General features: G+C 37.2%; 1 long non-coding RNA gene across 2 annotated transcripts in view; it reads right to left on the bottom strand.

Moving 5' to 3' along the window:
* Positions 1–15,742, bottom strand: part of LOC131382297 (uncharacterized) — a 70,105-nt gene extending 54,363 nt beyond the window's left edge. Inside the window, exons 1-2 of one of the 2 annotated variants that reach the window (XR_009211645.1) lie at positions 15,607–15,681; positions 1,150–1,230 (exon numbers count right to left, since the gene is read on the bottom strand). This is a non-coding gene — a long non-coding RNA (uncharacterized LOC131382297). Of the gene's footprint in view, positions 1–1,149; positions 1,231–15,606 lie in introns of both variants that reach the window. The other variant, XR_009211646.1, reaches the window with a different exon arrangement.
* Positions 15,743–19,986: the final 4,244 nt, after the last annotated feature.

Below are 19,986 nucleotides of genomic sequence, written 5' to 3'. Positions count from 1 at the left end.
TACGGTAGAAATTGAAGTCAAAGAAAGGAATTTTTCATCTGCAGAGTTCCTAATTCACAGGAACAGCAAGATTTTCTTTGTAAATTGATTTTTGAGTTCTTTATCTGAAGTGTGAAAGAACCCACAGTATTGTTTTCGTAGTAAACGTTTTTTAGTTTGACTGTTCTGTTTCTTTTTTCTTCAGAGATAATAAAACCCCTTAACATTACCAGACTTTAACGATGAGGCTCTTTGATGGCAAAGAGTGATTTCTTACAAAAAGAGTTTGGAGGATCCAGAAATGTTGCACTCTCCCTCTCTGTCAGGTGCAATTATGTTCCCCAGTGATTTTTCATCCTGGTTATCTATTTATCTAATGTCAAGCTATCACATCAGGATACCCTGTGGCAGGTTTAGCTGGTGAAGTGACTGTGTGAGTCCCGCCTGTACTGGCCATTGCTCACTCACCTTCTCTCCAGCTGACTAAAATCAGGTTTCATGATGATTACCCTGCTTATTCTTCCTGGAAAACTTTGCCAGAGTTTCTATTGCCTGCTAGATTCACGAAGCCCACTCAACAAGTTTCCTAAGGAGTGTACCCTCCTGTTGATCATGTGCTGAAAGTAAGAATATTTCTGTGAGTAGATGTATGTGAGTGTGTGCAAGGCAGGGATGGAGAAAGAGCAGGGCTCTCTTGTTGAAATAAAACAGAATTTATTAATAGGAGCAGGCAGTTTTTGCTCCTCCTTGGCACCTTGCATAAAAAAGAGTCTTGTGTCTCAGTTTTCTTAGGGACTCAGTTCCAGTGATTTTTGTGTGCGTGTGTGTGTGTGTGTGTGTGTGTGTGTGTACATGCATGCATGTGTGCATCAGGGGAAAGGATTTGGAAGCATGGGGAGATCTAAGAGAATTCCCGCAGGCAAATTGACCAGCACAGCCAAACAAGAAAAAATTGGGATTAAACATAATTCTTTTCCCTTCAAAATATGAGGCGTTCATAGGACAAAAACCACTTCCATAAGCAAGCCTTTGTTTGAATTTTCATAGTAATGCAAACGTCTGAATGAGGGCTCATGCTACTCTACATAAAGAATGGAGTGGCTCTGGGACAGGGCTGTGGTTCCAGGCAGGAGCTGGGAGGAGATGGTAAGAGTTATTAGTTACAATTACCTGGGCTTTCTCTTGGTCTCTGGGTTTCTGGCTGGAATCCTTCATTGGCACCAAACTCACATTCTTACACAACGTTAATTTCTGCATGGATTAAAAGGCTTTTTAGTTTTTTGTTTTTGTTTTTTTGCTGGATCAAATCACGCTATGAGTCTAAGGTCCGAACTTTAACATTCCATATTTTCAGTTTAATTAGGTCCATATTTTAGGAAATGTTTTTCTGCCAGCTTCTACAGTAAGACACTCTTGTCAGGCAGGAGCTAATCTTCAGTGCTCTCTGGACTGGTCCATAATTAATTTTAAGAACAAAAGTAGGTTTATTAAAATTACTTATGTTGGATCATGTTGTTGGGACTAGGGGACAAAATAAATAATTTCCAGGATTACTTTGCCGCCTACTGTCCAGAGGTTAGCATGGAGTGTGATTAAAATACCTTTTTGGCCCACCTCAAGCTGTTTAAAATACCCCCCAGACCCCCTCCTCAGTAATTTGTTACGAGCAGGAAGTCTGGCTTGAGCAGCTGTGAATTCCTAGGAGATAGAGGTTTCATGGGCACATTTTTACACATTTCATTACCTGCAGGAAAGAAATAATTTTCCTCTCCAAAAGCAGACAATCGTTTCTAGGCTTGATTCTCCAATAATGAAGGTGAAGTGTATCTCTGTGTGTGTGTGTGTGTGTGTGTGTGTGTGTATGAATGTGTGTGTGTAGGACTGACAGCAATGAGGAGGCTTAATGTGTGTTTGCATTTGGATGGAGGGATTGATACTTCGAAACACTTTGCCAGGAACATTTAATGATTATCAATGAAATAAAGATAGTGAAGGGAATTAGCCTCCATGCTTCATGTGCAGTTCCTATCATTAGTCTAACTTCAACTAAGTAGCGTGCTAGGCCCCTAGAGGACTAGCTTTGTGTTTCTCCCATAAAACATCGATGTGGAAAAGATGTTGCACAGTAAAGAACACCACAGAGGGCTCTTGAGTGCCATAGGAAGCTTTCTAGATGGGAATAAAAGGGGATGTGAAAAGATGTGAAAATGCACAATGCCACAGTCATTCCAAGTGGTCTCTTTAACTAACATAAATGTTAAATCATATAGAAACAACCAGGAATGTTTTCAGTAAAGATGGCTTCACTGAAGCCATGCACAAAGATGACAAGAGAGGAGAGACCTTTGGGTAGGTACCTTCTTGTGAGGAGAAATAACCAATAACGGAGGGCATTGGCTCTGGAGTGCTTGCTTGGGTGTTTGACTAAAATTATAAACAACCACCACAACTGCAAAACAAACATACTGATCCAGGGAAGCTCACATCATTTCTTCTAACCCATTGACTTAAACTTCTCCACCTAATTTCCCTCTAAGACACTGACTTAAATACATGTTTTACCAACCATTTGGGTCAGTAATGGTCATTGATAGTGAGGAACAAAAGCCTCAAATTCAATCAAAACAAATCCTGTATCTTTATTAGTCACACAATTTGAGGACATAACATCTGAATTGTAGTAAGGAACTCACCCTTTCATCTAGGAATAAGGGTAAAGATATTTTCAGTTAGAAAAAGAAATATTGCAAGTAATTAAATCAAATGCCTACGTTGCAATGCCATGAAAGAGCCCTAACTCTGCCCCTCACTTAGTTTCCAGCCTGACTCAGTGACTGGTTCACTCACTGCTCTCTTAACCCACTTCGTGCACTTTTGTTGCTGTAACTCTTCATGTTGCACCTTTCTGTTACCTTCTAGGTCTCCAAATCTCAACCACCCTTCAGCATTCAATTTCTAACCCGGTCCCTTGATAATGTCCAGCTTCACAGCAGTATCCATGGTCAGTTTTGGTTCTTACTATTCATTTGGCACGTCTTATTTGCTTTTCTTTGAAAAGTTTTTATTTTGAAATGATTTTAGATTTACAGAAGTATAACAAAGATAGTGTATGGAATTCCTGTATATCTTTTATCCAGCTGCCCCTAAGGTTAATATCTTATATCACTATGGTATAGTTATCCAAACTAAGAAATTAATATTGGTACAACTACACTACAGAGTTTATTTGGTTTTCTTTAGTTTTTCAAATATGAACTTTTTCTGCTCCAGAATTCAATACAGAATACCACTTTGCATTTAGTCATCATGCCACCTTAGTCTCCAGCAATATCTGACAGTTTTTTACGTGTATGTGTGTGTGTGTGTGTGATTTTGACACTTTAAGGAGTACTGGAAAAATATTCTGTACGATGTCCCTCAGTTTGAATTTACCTTAGGTTTTCTCATGATTAGATGAAGGTTCTGATTTTTTTTGGGAAACTAATGGAAAGATGAAATGCCCCTATCATAACATCTGATACAGTTAGGCTCCGTGTCCCCACCCAAATGTCCTCTTGAATTATAATCCCTATAATCTCTCCATAATCCCCACCTGTCAAGGGAGAGACCGGGTGGAGGTAATTTCATCATGGGGGCAGTTTCCCTCAATGCTGTTCTCGTGATAGTGAGTAAGTTCTTACCAGATCTGATGGTTTTACAGCATCTGGCAATTCCTCAGCTTGCTTTCCTCTCCTGCTGCCATGTGAAGAAGGTGCTTATTTCTCCTCCACCTTCCACCATGATTGTAAGTTTCCTGAGTCTTCCCTAGCCATGTGGAACTGTGACTCAATTAAACCTGTTTCCTTTATAAATTACCCAGTCTCAGGAAGTTCTTTATAGCAGTGTGTAAACAGACTAATACATTATACTAGAAGGTACATGATGTCATGATGGCTTATTATTAATGATGCCAACATAAAACACTTGTTAAGTTAGTGTCTACCAGGTTTCTCTACTAAGTTATTATTTTTTCCTTTTCATATTTTATTCATTAGAAATTAGTCACTAAGTCCAGCCTACATTACAGAGAAGAGGAATTAAGGTGTGCTTCCTGCAGAAAGGTATACCAAAGAATTTGTGGACATATGTTAAGAATCTTGATGGCAATTAATTAATATGTGTTGTGGGAGAGATTACTTTGAGGCTATTCAAACTTTCTGTTCCTCCTTAACATTTTGCTCATTAATTTTAACATCTATCAGTGGATTTTGCAAGAAGTAATTATTTCTATGATGGTCTAATAATGGTTTTTTTATTTCCTTCATTTCTCCTATGTTTATCATTGTAATCCTAAAGATTTTTCCATTAGAATATTTGCCAATTTTTCTATTTATTTATTTATACCACAATGTCATGAACCTTTATTTTATTATTAGTGTTATAATTCAATATTTCTTTTATTTATTTTGTTCCAGTATTGTCCTTTGGGAGCTCTTATGTCTTTTTTACATGCACCCATTTTTTAAAGCACTTTTTAAATTTCTGGCACTTGAAGATGCTCCAGAATTATCTCATATTTTCCTGGACCCTACCCTAAAGTCAGCTATTTCTACAAGGATCCTTGGTTCCTATTATTGGAGAATGGCATTTAGAGGTTCAGATGATGTTTATTAAATGATGGGGGAAGGGAGGAGAATAATGGCACAGTTTTTCCTTCCTACTTTTATTTTAGGTTTGGGAATACATGTGCACATTTGTTACATGAGTCGATTGCGTGTCACTGATACTTAATGTAAAACTAATCCCGTTACCAAGGTATTGAGCATAGTGCCCCATTATGTAGCCTTCCAACCCATGTTCCCTTCCCACCCTCCCACCTCAAGCAGTCCCCAGTGTCTATTTTTCCCATCTTTGTGTTCATGTGTATTCAATATTTAGCTCCCACTTATAAGTGAGAACATGTGATATTTGGCTTTCTGTTTCTGCATTAGTTCTACAATGAGGCCAATGATAACTGCCTTTAGCTCCATCCATGTTGCTGCAAAGGACAGGATTTTATTCATTTTTATAGCTGCATAATATTCTATGGTGTATATATGCCACATTTTCTTATCTAGTCTACTCTTGATAGGCATCTTGGTTAATTCCATATGTTTGGTATTGTGTATAGTGCTATCATGAATGTATGTGTGCATGTGTCTTTTTGGTAGAATGATTTATTTTCTTTGGATAGATACCCAATATTGGGATTGCTGCATCAAATGTAGTTCTGTTTTAAGTTCTTTGAGAATTCTCCAGGCTGCTTTCCACAGTGATTAATGTACATTCCCACTAACAGTATATGTGTCCCCTTTTCTCCACAGATTTGCTAGCATTTGTTGCTTTTTGACTTTTTAATAGTAGCCATTCTGACTAGTGTAAGATAGTTATCTCATGGTGGTTTTGATTTGTATTTCTCTAATGATTCACGATGATGAGCAATTTTTCATGAATTTGTTGTTTGCATATATGTCTTCTTTTGAGAAGTGCCTGTTCATGTCCTTTGCCCATTTTTAATGGGGTAATTTGTTTTATGCTTGCTATTTGTTTAAGGTCCTTTTAGATTCTGGATATTAGACCTTTGTTGGATGCATAGTTTGTAAATATTTTCCCCCATCTATAGGTTGTCTATTTATTTTGATGATAGTTTCTTTTGCTGTGCAGAAGCTCTTTCATTGGTCACACTCATCAATTTTTGTTTTTCTTGCAATTGCTTTTGATGACTTACACAGTCATATATTCTTTGTCAAGGCTAATGTCCAGAATGATTATTTCCTAGGTTTTCTTCTAGGATTCTTATTGCTTTAGGTCTTTCATTTAAGTCTCTATTCCGTCTTGAATTAATTATTCTATATGGTGAAAGAAAGGGGTCCACCTTTCAATCTTCTGCATATGGCTAGCCAGTTATCCCAGCACCACTGATTGAATAGGGCATCCTTTCCTCATTGTTAGTTATTATTGACTTTGTTGAAGATAAGATGATTTGTAGGCATGTGACTTTATTTCTGGGTTCTTTATCTTGTTCCATTTGTCTATGTGTCTGGTTTTATAGCAGTACCATGCTGTTTTGGTTACTGTAGCCTTATAGGATAGTTTGAAGTTTGGGTAGTATGATGCCTCTGGGTTTATTCTTTTTGCTTAGGATTGCTTTAGCAATTCAGGCTGTTTTTTGGTTCCATATAAATTTTAGAATAGTTTTTTGTAGGTATGTAAAAAATGACTTTGGTAGTTCGGTAGTAATGACATTGAATCTATAAATTGCTTTGGGCAGTATGGCCATTTTAACAATATTGATTCTTCCTATCCATGAGCATGGAACTTTTTTTGTTTGTTTGTGTCATCTCTGAATTCTTTCAAGAGCATTTTGTAATTCTTATTGTAGAGATCTTTCATCTCCTTGGTGAGCTCTGTTCCTAAGTATTTTATTATTTTTGTGGCTATTATAAATGGGATTGCCATTTTGATTTGGCTCTGAGCTTGGATGTTATTGATGTACAGAAATGCTACTAATTTTGTACATTGATTTTATATCCCAAAACTTTACTGAAATCATTTATCAGTTCTAGAAGCCTTTTGATGGAGTCTATGGGATTTTTCTAGATGCAGAATTATATCATCTGTGAAGAGAGATAGTTCAACTTATATTTAGAAATCAAGATATGGTGTTAGTGGTACTTGCTGCTACTGTGCTGTTATTGCTTTTAGGTCCTCTCAGCGCACAGAACTGCAAAATATATCTGCATGAATACTACCCCGTGTATACAAACATTTATCTATCTCTATTGAAATAAATAAATAAAATGAATTTATACTACATCTCTTACACTAATCCACCTTCCATTTGATTATTTATAGCTTCTTTTGCCGACAGTGAGAAACTTGGCTCCCCCATTACTTACAATTCATTTACTTATTTGTTTAAACACATGTAATTTCAGAATTATTAGGCTGTACCCCTGAAAGACACACATTCCCACTACAGTGTAATGCTTGTGTACAGATCTTTTTTCTTGTCTTTAAGTCCTGTATTTTCCAGTCAATACACTGTTTACCAAAGTTGCTTAAGCCAGCTCATTTTTTGTCCCACTCCTTTCAGTGAGGTTTTCTCACCTAATCCTAATGTAGTTAATTTCATTTGTCAGAGTCTGCATACCATCTGGGATTGCCCTGCCTGTTTTTATTTATTCATTTGTTTTAATTTGCATGTAGTGACTTTCAGTTTTTACGGCGTATAGTTCTATGGGTTTTGATGGGTACATAGAGTCATGCATATGCCTCTGCAGTACATACAGAATTGTTCTATCACCCTATAAATTCCCTAGTGCTTCCATGTGGTCAGCCTCTACCCTCCTCAAATCTCTCTAACAAATGCTCATTTGTTTTCTGCTTCCATGGTTTTGCTTCCTCAAGACTGTTACTTAAGTGAACTACACCATGTACAGTTTTTTGGGTCTAAATTTCCTTTGTTAGAAAACTGAATTCGCCGGGCACGGTGGCTCACACTTGTAATCCCAGCACTTTGGGAGGCCGAGGCGGGCGGATCACGAGGTCAGGAGATCGAGACCACAGTGAAACCCCGTCTCTACTAAAAATACAAAAAATTAGCCAGGCGTGGTGGCAGGAGCATGTAGTCCCAGCTACTCGGAGAAGCTGAGGCAGGAGAATGGCATGAACCCGGGAGGCGGAGCTTGCAGTGAGCCAAGATTGCGCCACTGCACTCCAGCCTGGGCGACAGAGTGAGACTCCGTCTCAAAAAAAAAAAAAAAAAAAAGAAAACTGAATTCATCTTTCATCAATAGCTCATTCCTTTTAATTGCTGAGTAATATTCCATTGCATGGATGTACCAGAGTTTACTTATCTGTTCACCTATTGGAAGACATCTTGGTTGTTTCCAGTTTTGGGTAATTATGAATAAAGCTTATGTACAGGTTCTTTTGTGAACATAACTTTTCAATTCACCTGGCCAAATACCCAGAAGTGAGATAGCTGAGTTTCACTATGCTGAGTAATACAGTGTTTGTTTTATTTCATAGGAAACTGGTAAACTAGTTTCAAAACTGTCTGTACCACTTTGCATTCCCACCACCAGTGAATGAGGATTAACTTTCTATATGGCATCCATATGTAATGCCACAATGTGTGGGATAGTGTTTAATGTATTTATTTATCATGATTTCTTATTGAGTCCCTATGATGTATCAAGTGCTATTCTAATGTTCTTTGTAAAATTTCATTCAGTTGGAGGAGAGAGAAAATAAACATGATACAATTAGATACTTTCAGAAGGTGATGAGTGCTATTAAGAATATTCTTCTGTGATTGAGATGAATCACTTTGAAGAATTATAGCCTTTATAACCACTACCTTAAAATTTAATTTGCCCCACTGACTAAGAACTTAATAAAAATTCATGAAACCAATGAATGTGTCATAGGTTTTCTGAAATGATGCTTTGACAATGTGTTGTTCAGAGAAAATTCAATAAACTAAAGTCTTTCACTGGATCTCTGATTCTAAAATCTCTTGCCTGCACAGCAAGTGAACAAGAATCTCTCGGAGTGAGCCCAAGCATCTTTGTGTTTTGTTTTCCTTTAAATCTAATGTGGAGAATAAGGAGTAGAGAAACAAAGGAAGAGAAATAGAGATCAGAAATAGAATTTGTCAATGGCTATCTAAGGTGGACCCTGCATTGACTGAAAGGTGACTTTTAGAAAATGTCTGCATTATCAAGAAAAAAACTGGGTTTTCAAATATTCCTTGTCTTTAGAAATGGAAGATAATCATTTTTAAAAAAATAAAAAGAAAACTATGAGTTAGTTTAAAAGACATTATTTGGAGAAACATAGAGTAGCATGCATGGAGACAGGACTGAACTGAATAAACATTCAGCTGTAGGTGGTTTAGGAATTGATTTTCACAATATTGAATTTATGGTTCAATAATTTTCCATTGGGATGGAGGTCATGGGTTTGGAGCAGTTTCCCCGATACTATCACATTTCTCTTATGTGAAAATGCATTATTTACCTAACATAGGAAAAGGCAGACTTCCTGAAACTAGATATTTTAAAATATTAATCATGGAACCTTGAAACAGGGTTGGCAAACTCAGCTCAGTGTTCACTGCATCTAAAACCTAAGCTGGGAACCATCGTAGGTTTCTGGGCATTCTTAAGGTATTCCATTAACCAAGGTTCTATGATTAATATTTTAAAATATCTAGTTTCAGGAAGTCTACCTTTTCCTACGTTAGGTTTCTGAGGAGATGGCTCTTTTTTAGAAAGGCTGAGCTTGGCAGGAATAAACAAGCTCCACTGGTGATGTAACTAGAGTTGAGGCCAACTGAGTCCTAATAACTTTCATGTGGGCCATTGCTCTTGATATCTGCCCGGTGCTCTGCTTACTATTGTTCTGCCCAGGCCTTCCATGCTTGTGAAGCTAACATTTGCCTAACCCCATTAAATTATGGAGAAAGTATATGGCTGGCTTTTGGATAGTTGAGTTTAGTTTATCTATCTAAACTTAGATAGTTCAGTAGCTTCTTGAGGAAGTGAATGATTTCAGGGAAAGTTACATTGGGTGTCACTGGAAATTTATGTCTTGCCAGAATTATAAACAAAAATATTCAGGACCAATTTTGGAAGGCTTTGGGTCATTTCTGTATGGCAGAAACAATTCAGAGATGTCTTGCAGGCTTGGAAGTTTGTACAGGTCCATGTTATTTTCCCCATGGAATTGTAATTCCAGGAAGCTGAGCTCCAATATCCCTCACTGGCTAATGAGCCCCATAATTGGAGAAGAGCAATAGACAACTATAGGTAAGGCAGGACAGTTGGCTTTATTTAGCATTTCTTTCCTCACAGCTTCTTTTTAGTTGATCAACAACTCATTTCAGATGAATTGGAGTAATGTTGAACTCCTTGCTGTTCTTTTAAGCTGGCTTTATCTTTATGCAAACAATTTCAATGAAATGACTACATTTCTCCTGTCAAGATATGAAAACGTATATAATAAAACACATGGGCACATTTTTGTAGGAAAGAGATACATTCATATACATGTATGTGTCTATGTACGTACGTGTGTACGTGCTTTGATTTGGTTTTGATTTTTTCCCTTCTCTCTGTTGGACAGATTACTGAAGTCAGAGCTTCTGTTCTTGCCTAGAATCCGTGGCATCATTAAATAGTATTGTTCTCAAAGCCCAGAAGAACTATGCCAGGTAAGCAGGGAAAATAAATGAAGTTTTGTTTGTCATATATTAAAACAGACCACAACAATGCTCTAACAGTAGGACTTGCTGAGGAAATTGTACTGTAATGAATATTTTTAAAATTTTTTTTTTTTTTTTTTTTTGAGACGGAGTCTCGCTCTGTCGCCCAGGCTGGAGTGCAGTGGCGCAATCTCGGCTCACTGCAAGCTCCGCCTCCCGGGTTCACGCCATTCTCCTGCCTCAGCCTCTCTGAGTAGCTGGGACTACAGGCGCCCGCCACCACGCCCGGCTAACTTTTTGTATTTTTAGTAGAGACGGGGTTTCACCATGGTCTCGATCTCCTGACCTCGTGATCCGCCCGCCTCGGCCTCCCAAAGTGCTGGGATTACAAGCGTGAGCCACCGCGCCCAGCCTATTTTTAAAATATTTTAATGAAGTCAATTATAGTTGAGTTCATTTAAGGAAAAGAACTCAAAAATGATTTAAGAAAAGTCTAAGTTTATATAAGTGAAGGTCAAGATTTGGATCTTAGGCAAATACGTACTCTTTTAATTTGTGGATGAATCCCCTACGTAGTGAATAAATATAATTTTTGGTGACAGAATTAAGGCTGGTTTCTCTGATAGCTGTCAGGATATGACACAGTGCCTGTATGCCTCAGCGGCTATCTGTTGAACATAGTCCAGTAGGCGCTGTACATGTATATACATTGATCTGCTTTGCAGCAGCTCCACCTATCGGTAACAAGTGGCAGAGGACGGACCAATGCAAATTGGCTTCAAGACAGATTTCAAAAAGTTTGTCTGTATTGTTCATCACTGCTAGAAAGCAGTGGGACAGGTGATGATCGTCTCTTGAACCTCACACTCCCCAGGTCCCCAGGTCCAGCTGAAGAAGTTGCCATCGTGTGTTAGTTTAGTGCTGGCTCTGGGAATTAACTCCATTATATGCAAAATGACAATGAGAGGATTTTGCAGGCTAAATGAACAGAAATGCTGCCTGGGGATTCCCAGTTTCATGTTGCTAACAAATATTAACAAAGATTTTCACCCTTGGGAAACCCTATCAGTAGCCTTCTCTTTTTTCTATCTGTCAGGTGTTTGCAGGGAAGGAAGTTTGGACCTCCTTAAAGGTACTGAGCTTTGAGCACTCAAATAAGGAGTTCTATTCTGTAGCAGTCTTTCTGGCTTAGGGATTTCAGAGGGCTTGATGAGCAGGTTGCATACTGACATTCCACAGCAGAAAACTGTCCACCCACCACGTCTTAGGCAGGGTGATACAGTTGGATAGATGGTTTCTTTAGTGGATGCCTGACAAGGCATTATGGCAGTGTTGACATTGGAATGGAGCTGCTTTGCAGAAAATTCAGAAAAACACATTGACTACCAATCTTTCCTTAACTTTTCATTCCAAATGTAACTGGAGTCACTTGTGATTTTTTTTTTTTTTTTTTGGTGGCAGGTGAGAAGAGAAAGAGAGATACTTAACAATATTTGTGTTCTCATTTTCTTATGGATAGTTTTAATTCTACCTGCTCCTCCTAATTACCTGCCTACTTCCTCCTCCCCTGGCCCAGCCCAAATTCAAAGTGAGTGGAGAAGGAAAGGCTATGGGTCATTTCGGTATTCCACGCAGGCTACAGTCAAGGTTGATGGTGAGAAGCAGAGAGACTACTTTTGCTTCTCCTTAACATGCTCTCCCACCCCAGGTTGCTACAGGCTTACTGCCACTATTTAAACACGATTCTCACCATCATTTATTTATTCATAATTAAACAGCCTCAAGGATCCCGTAGAAGCCCCTCATCTGCTTTCAGTTCTTCTTCATTGAAATCGGATATGCATCTAAAAACCTGAGACAAATAGGCATGAAGGAAGCAACCTTCTTCCTTCCAGTATGTATTGTAAACACAAACAGCAAAATGGGTAAAATAATAGCAGACTACACCAGGGCACGGAGTAGCAAAAATTGTGAGTTAAAAAATCAGACTTGACATTTAAACTCCATTATTATTAATGCAGCATGAATCTTTTCTTTTCTTTCTTGTTATTTCTCAGAACCAATTCTAGAACCATGTATGCTTAATCATTCAAATCCTGAGCAAACTAATATGAATCACAAGATGATTTCCCTTAGTATCAACAAAACAATTCCTGTTCAATCAAAATACATCAAGTGTAGCTTGCTGGAATTAAGTGCGTTGATCACCATTGCAAAAGGAAAAAAAACAAAAACAAAAACAAAAACAAAACAGCAAAGGCCGAACATACAACAGAGAGTGAAATTAGCCAAACTAAGCAAAAGAAATGAATGACACCTCTCCCCCAAATAAAACAAACATGAATATTTCATTGTATGTTCTAAAGTTTAAAACAAAGCAAAAATGAATTATTATTTGAATAATACATGAAGCAGACCACTAATTTCTGAAGGAGATTTTGTACTCAAAGAGTTTAAACTCTAGTGAGGAAATAAGGTATCTATAATATTGAAATTAAATGGAAGAAGAATGCATAGTAGTAGTAGGTGGTAATACAGAATATATATGAGGCAGAGATTAATTAGCAAATGAGTGATACACCATGCTATATGAGTTTATAAGAAGGAGTGGATGATGATTGTCTGGAAAAGCAAAGAAAGATTCTTTTGGCTTTGAAAGATACAATAGAAACAATTATATGGTAGAATGACTACCCTTTCCTAATTCTTAACTGAACTCTCCAGAGGTATTTTACTTTGATCTCTTACGCATTTTCTAGGGTAAGTCGTTTTATGCATCTTAATTCAAGAACAGCCTAAAATATATCATACAATATGAAAAAAGGTAAAAGGCAGCTTTGAACTCCAACCTCTTCAAAGAGTTGAGATAAATGAACAACTGTACAAAAAACAGCAACAAATCTTTGATGAGTTGGAATATACATAGAGAAACCATTAGACTCTGTTTCAAAAGCACAGATTATACCATGAGCCATTTTCATAAACACCAGTGCCTAGCAACATGTTTCATATGGAAAACATGTTTGACATTGCTTTTGTACGTTCATCCATTTCCTCAATCATTTGCTGAATGTTTATTGGGTCCTTCTTTTAAGGATAAAGCCTGGTCTAAAGAACTGGAGAATAAACACTGGAAAAAGACATTGCTACTTGGCTTAAGAATCTCTCAAAATAATGGGAAGACAAGCATGTTCAGAACTAAGGTTAACCATATGGCCAGAGTGTTACATGTACAATGGATAGAAGAATCAATTCTGACCTTAGAATTACGGAACGTACTGTAGAGGACATCTATGACTCTGGGGCTTGAAATATAAGTAGAATTTTTACAGCAGATAAAAAAAATCATAATTCTTTATAATTATAAACTTATAAATAGAAAAAATAAAGTGACGGAGAAATAAAAGTGAATAGCTTGAGTAAAAAGCTAATTGTTTGGGAGTACCAAAAGTATGGAGAAGACAATTGCCATAGATCCTTGAAGGCTGTGTTAGAGAATTTTGACTTTATCCTTACAGTATTGACTTTACCCTTAGAGAATTTGGGCTTTATCCTTCCAGATACACATATACACATATATGTATGTATATCTTTTATGTATGTTACATATATACATTCATATATGAGAGAGTTATATATAATACAAATATCTATCATATATATATACATATCAGTTTGGATCATCCAATTGTTGCTTGAGTCTTACTGATTATACAAAAAGAACATAGCTGTGCATAAGCCATTTGGAAAGCAAAAATAGAACATTATGTATTTATTCACTAAACAATCATAGAATTATTGCCAATCAGACTCTGTTCTTGATGCAGGGAGTATTTAATGGCAAAAGATTTACTGAAATTGAGAGGGAAAATAAAACAGGAAAAAAAGTTTTGTTCCTTTTATCTGCAGCCTGAAGTGAATGCCATGTAAAAGACTGCCAGGAAGTACTTGAAACTTCCAATTTTAAGTCTCCATGGTAAGTTTTCAAACAAAAAAAGTCAGTTTTGTTTATTTGAGTAGCAGAACTGTTTTCTGTTTTTTTGTTGTTTTTTGTTTATTTTTATTTTTTTTTTTTGTCAGAGTTTTGCTCTTGTTGTTCAGGCTAGAGTGCAGTGGCGTGATCTCACCTCACTGCAACCTCCGCCCCCCAGGTTCAAGTGATTCTCCTGCCTCAGCCTCCAGAGTAGCTGGGACTACAGATGCCCGCCACCACGCCCAGCTAATTTTTGTATTATGGGGTTTCACTATACTGGCCAGACTGGTCTCAAACTACTGACCTTGTGATCAGCCTCCTGGGCTTTCCAAAGTGCTGGGATTACAGGCGTGAGCCACTGCGCCCGGCCTTTCTCTCTTAATTCGAGGAGAAAAATACGCTTGAAAAATGTATGCACTGGAAGCAAGATAAATCAACATCTTTGCAACAGAAGAATTAGTTGGCTGCAGACAGTGTTTTATGTGCTGTTTCACTACAACTTTAATTAACTTCAAACAAGGAATGCATTCTAGCTTTGCTCTCGTTTTCAAGTATGTGACTCTGTATTCCATATGTGCGATGATTATACCATTGAATTCTATCCTTTGGGAAATCAACCTGACATTGTTCTGAATTGTCCATTGAGTATACAAGACATTCAAGTTCTTAAAATTGTAAAGGAAGGCATGAAGAGATCTTTGCCTGCTATGTCCTGATTGGTTGCTACCTTATTCCTTCAAGCCAATAGCATTAGCAACTTCAATTAAGAGAGCTGACATCAGGGTCAGCGATGGGGGCCGATCAGACTGAAGAGAAATAAATAGGACTAGGAATGTAACATTATAGCTATATTTATTATTTCTAACATGATTGCAGTTTTTCAGGAGGACTTTACAAAAAGAATTAGAGTTGTGACATTTTTTAGGAGGATCTTTTTTCTTTCTAAGTGTGTGAGGTTTATGCAACTTTGAATATGTATTCAATTATGAATGTATATATACATTCCTATGCTATCTGTGGAGTTATGATTTATTAAGCACTTGTATGTGCTAGACAATGTGCTAGGTGCTTTACAAATATTACTCTTGTAATCTTCACTATCATCCTAAAAGTGAGTTATCATTATCCTCATTAGCAGATGAAAAACATGTGGTTAATAAGTGGTAGAGATGCTGTTCAAAAAAAACTCTTAATATTCCAAGACACTTCATAATCACAAGGCTACATAGCTTACCAGGGACCATACATTAGGATACTTAGAGAAAAGGCAAAACAACAACAAGAAACAACTATTAAACTTGAGTCAGATGACGTCATGAAGTGCCTTTCTCCCTTATTACCATCTGAGTCTAGGGTCAGCTTGTGAAAAGATAAAGGAAAGATGTGCCCAGTCGTGTTTGGCTGCAGCTGGACACTTACTTACCTGGGAAAGGAACACAGATTTCTCCCTGGGTACTTCACCTTCAAAGCCAGCTTTTTGTAACCCTGAAATATCGCGTCACTAGAACAATGCACGAGAAGCTCAGAACTGGTAACAGCCTGCCAGGTCCCTGCTCCAAAATCAAAGTCTCTCCAGCCCTCCTACTGTGAAGACATCTGTTACTAATTCTCATTGTGATTGTCTAAGGTGAAACACAGATGCAAGCAGTTCAACACTGCAAGTGGCTTTAGAAAAGGTCAGTAATTGTCCCACCTGGCAAAGATCACTCACAAATATAAGTTGTTTTGGCTCTGTTTTTTTTTTTTTTTTCAACGGTTGTTTGTGAGCAAAAATTCATCACTGTTCCTTCATTCTCCATGGATACAAGAGACAAACAATAGTCACATGGCCAGGCTACTGTCTTTGGAGACATCCACCCTCCTGCCCCTCCTCCCAGATTAGGCACCCAGCATCTTGGATTTGTGAGCATAACAGAGTGTGGGGGTGTGAGTCCATGTTATGTTATTCCGAAAGAAAGTTGTGATACGGGGGAAGAAATGTCAGCTTCTTCAGCCCTGATCCTTTCTGACCTTTCACTGTTTCTGTGGACCACCTCCTTGACTCTGGAGAATAGGGAAAGAACTGCTGTAACCTGAGATTTGAAGACCTGGGTTAGAATTACAGCTCCCTCACCAAATATGTATTTCCGGGGTGGTCACTTGGCTACGCTGAGCCTTAGTTCCCCTGGCTATGACGTCAGTGTTATAATGCTTACCTTACAGGTTTGTTGTGAGGATGAAAATGAGAGAATGCAAGGAAAAGAACATTGTGATCGCATAAAGCAGGACTGTTGTGATATTAACAGCGGTGTCTTCAGGGAGGCATGCGCAGTCCTGCTTTTCCCTTGCCCTGGCAGGCTTTCCTGGTCAGGGATTCAGATACAAGTAGTGAGCAAGGAAAGGAGAGAGGAGGTTGATTTGAGGCTGGTCTGCTAACTGCTGCTACAAGAAGTTAGGGCTCTAAAATGTGCAAATATCGCCTCAGTTTTCCATAACCCCAAGGCCAATCTTTAACATAGCCCATTGTCTTTTTCACTTTAGACTTCTAAGACTAAAATGTTTTCTAGCTTATAACTGTAATGCTCTTTTAGGTTTATTTAAAACATAGCATATGTAAATATTAGGCATGGAATGTGATTTGAAGCAAGATTGAAAAAAATTAAATTTTCTTCATACTTCCTAAGGATAACTTGGTGCCCGATGTTGATTTGAGACTTCCCTAGGAATAAATAAATCAAATATTATCTTCCTTCCTTCCTTCCTTCCTTCCTTCCTTCCTTCTTTCTTTCCTTCCTTTCTCTCCCCAGCACTTTTTCTCTTTTATATCAAGGGTATAGGGTTAAGTTTATTGGAGCATTTAAAAAAATAATTCTGCCTGGATGTCACTAAAGATATTTTAATTATGAATCACTCACTGAGAATTTGCCATTACTGCTGGTAGGTAAATTTACATATTGACATTTTACTTGGACAAGCCAAGGGATGATAAGAAATTGAGTTACAAAATAGGTGAAGAGCTGTGGTTTACAAGTAGTTTTTATTTTGTTGTGTCACTGAAACTCCAAATATGCTCTTTTAATATAAGATTGGAATTGATGTCACAAATAGCTCAGATTTATTAACCCAAAGAAGACACAGATTGTGTATGTTCAACTCCCGTAGACCAGTGCACAAATCTAAAGAAACTCATCATATGCTTTTGCTTTTTATAATTTATTTTGCTCCTCTTTCTTCAGCAATGAGAACAGTTCCTTGCAAAGAAACCCCAAACCAAAACCAAATCCCAAACACTTCTCTATTTGTCCCTAACCAGCAGGGAAAGAGTTTTCTTCAGTCAGTGAGACCACAGAGAACATCTGGCTGATTAACAGATGTTAATGCCAGAATAGCTTTGGTTTGATCAACGATGTGATCAATCATGAAAGTTATAATTTTAGTAAGGTTTAGACTGTTCCATTAAATAAAGATGCAACATGTCTGATGTTCCAGATTTTCAGAAAAAAAAAAAATTTTTCTCTAAAAACAGTATTTTCAGAACATCTGCATGCATATAATTTTAGATGTGATTTTTAACATGTCCATATGGTAACTACCTTACCTAAAAATGAAATTGGGGAGAGGGAGGAAGGTAAAGATTTATTTTTTCCTTGTGGTTGGGGGAGGACACAAGTTTTATGCATTATTAATTTTATGCATTGAAGAGACAGTAGGGAAAATATAGACTGAAATACTGAGATTCAATTAGTTTATTTAGGAGGAAATTGTTTAATGGATGTTTTATGTTTTATGCTTTATGCATTCATATTACAGTATTTGAATGTAGATTTTACTTTTGTCTTCTTTAACTGGATAAAATAAAGAACAAGAAAATAGCACAACAGAATGAAAAATTAAAGAGAAGCCAAAGCAAAATGAGAGTAAAACAGTCAATGGCCGTTATTCTACAAGAGGAAATTATGATGCCAAAGGATTAGTTTAAAAAAAAAGATATAATCTAAAAGCAAGGAAAGAATAAAACCCGTCAGAAATATGCCAAGGGAGAAGGAATGGAAGATGGAAGAACAAAGAAAAATAGGCAAGGATTATGTGGAAAATTTTTACAAAAAGAATTTGCACAGGAGATAAATTACTTCCTTACAAGTTGGTGCTAAAAAGGCAGGAAAGGGAGGGCATGGTGGTTCATGCCTGTAATCCCAGCACTTTGGGAGGCTAAAGCAGGCAGATCACCTCAGGTCAGGAGTTCGAGACCAGCCTGACCAATATTATGAAACCCTGTCTCTACTAAAAATACAAAAATTAGCCAGGTGTGGTGGCATGCACCTGTAGTCACAGCTACTGGAGAGGCTGAGACAGGAGAATCGCTTGAATCCAGGAGGCAGAGGTCGCAGTGAGCTGAGATCATGCCATTGCACTCCAGACTGGGCAACAAGAGCAAAACTCCATCTAAATAAAAAAAAAAAAAGAAAAAAAAAGAAAGACAGGAAAGGGGACTAAAGTCCAAGGACATGTTTTCCAGAAAATTTCTCAGACGGACAATCTAGCAGAACTGATTACTTCCCATCATAATGAAAAATCTGAGGTCTACTGGGTGGATCCACAGAGATCATATTTCAATTAGTCAAAATGCTCAAATTAATGTAATAACAAAACTTTTGAAATCAGATAAGTGGTAGCCACTTTCTATTTGTTACAATAAACTCAGGTGTGTCTCTAACTCTAAACTAGTTTCATTGTATCTACAACCAGAAATACAAATGAAAATCTCTCTAATAGTACTGGTACATCAAATGGATTGTTTCTTACATTCTAAGAATTTTATACACATTAAATTCATTTAAGCAGCACAATAACATGTGGAAAAGTACAATTATTTTCCCTCTTTATGGACAGTAAACAGAGGCCCAAAGATTAAAACCCACCACACATTCCATGGCTAGTATATGGAAGAATTAGGATTCAAACTCAGATACACTCACAACCACCATGCTACAGTGATGGTTTGTAGATTTATGTTAAACTATGGCTTAAAAAGAAATTTAGAAGCATTTTATGCATAATTTTTCTTATAGTTTTAATGAAACCAAAGCAGGAGATGGCCAAATTTTATTCCCCCATTGTAAGAAATAAAATGCATCCAAACCAAATAAATAATTCACTTCTCCCTCATCCCTAAGGATCAAACAGATTAAATATACTCTGAAATAAGACTGTTTTTGCTACTCCTCTTATTAAAAAAACTCTTTGAGAATAAACCTGAAGCCTAACGTTTCAAACATTTTGATTAAAAAAACAATTTTCTAATGTCAACCAAGGGTGGTCCTCTCTATAGCCATTCTGAAAAGGATACTTAATAATCTATACTAGCAAAGGGAACCTTTTAAATCTATGAAATATAATAACATGAAATGTGTCATACCCTGTTCTTTTATAAGTTCAAAATTAAGAAATATTTTATTTCCTAGAAGTATTGATTATTAAAATAACCAAATAAATAAGCTTTCTGGTTCATTGGTACCAAATTTACTTCCTTTTGAGAAAAGAAATAAATAAAAAATAACAGTACAATTTAATTTTTCTTCACATTAATTTGAATTTTTTTTTTTAGTGATATCACATGCATTAGTCAGAGTTCTCCAAAGAAACAGTACCAACAGGATATATATGTCCAAGAGAGGGATAGACAGAGAGAGAGAGAGATTGATTGGGTTCAGGATTGGCTCATGCCATGATAGACACTGGCAAGTCTGGTAAATTCAAAACTGACAGGGTAGTCCAGCAGGCTAGAGACCCAGAGAAGAGTTCACATTGCACTTCAAGTCCAAAG

The sequence above is a fragment of the Hylobates moloch genome, unplaced genomic scaffold (assembly GCF_009828535.3).
Source record: "Hylobates moloch isolate HMO894 unplaced genomic scaffold, HMol_V3 SCAFFOLD_22, whole genome shotgun sequence".
NCBI classification, from domain to species: Eukaryota; Metazoa; Chordata; class Mammalia; order Primates; family Hylobatidae; genus Hylobates; species Hylobates moloch.
The sequence above is the reverse complement of the archived record's forward strand: the minus strand, read 5'-3'. Positions and strand labels throughout refer to the sequence as shown.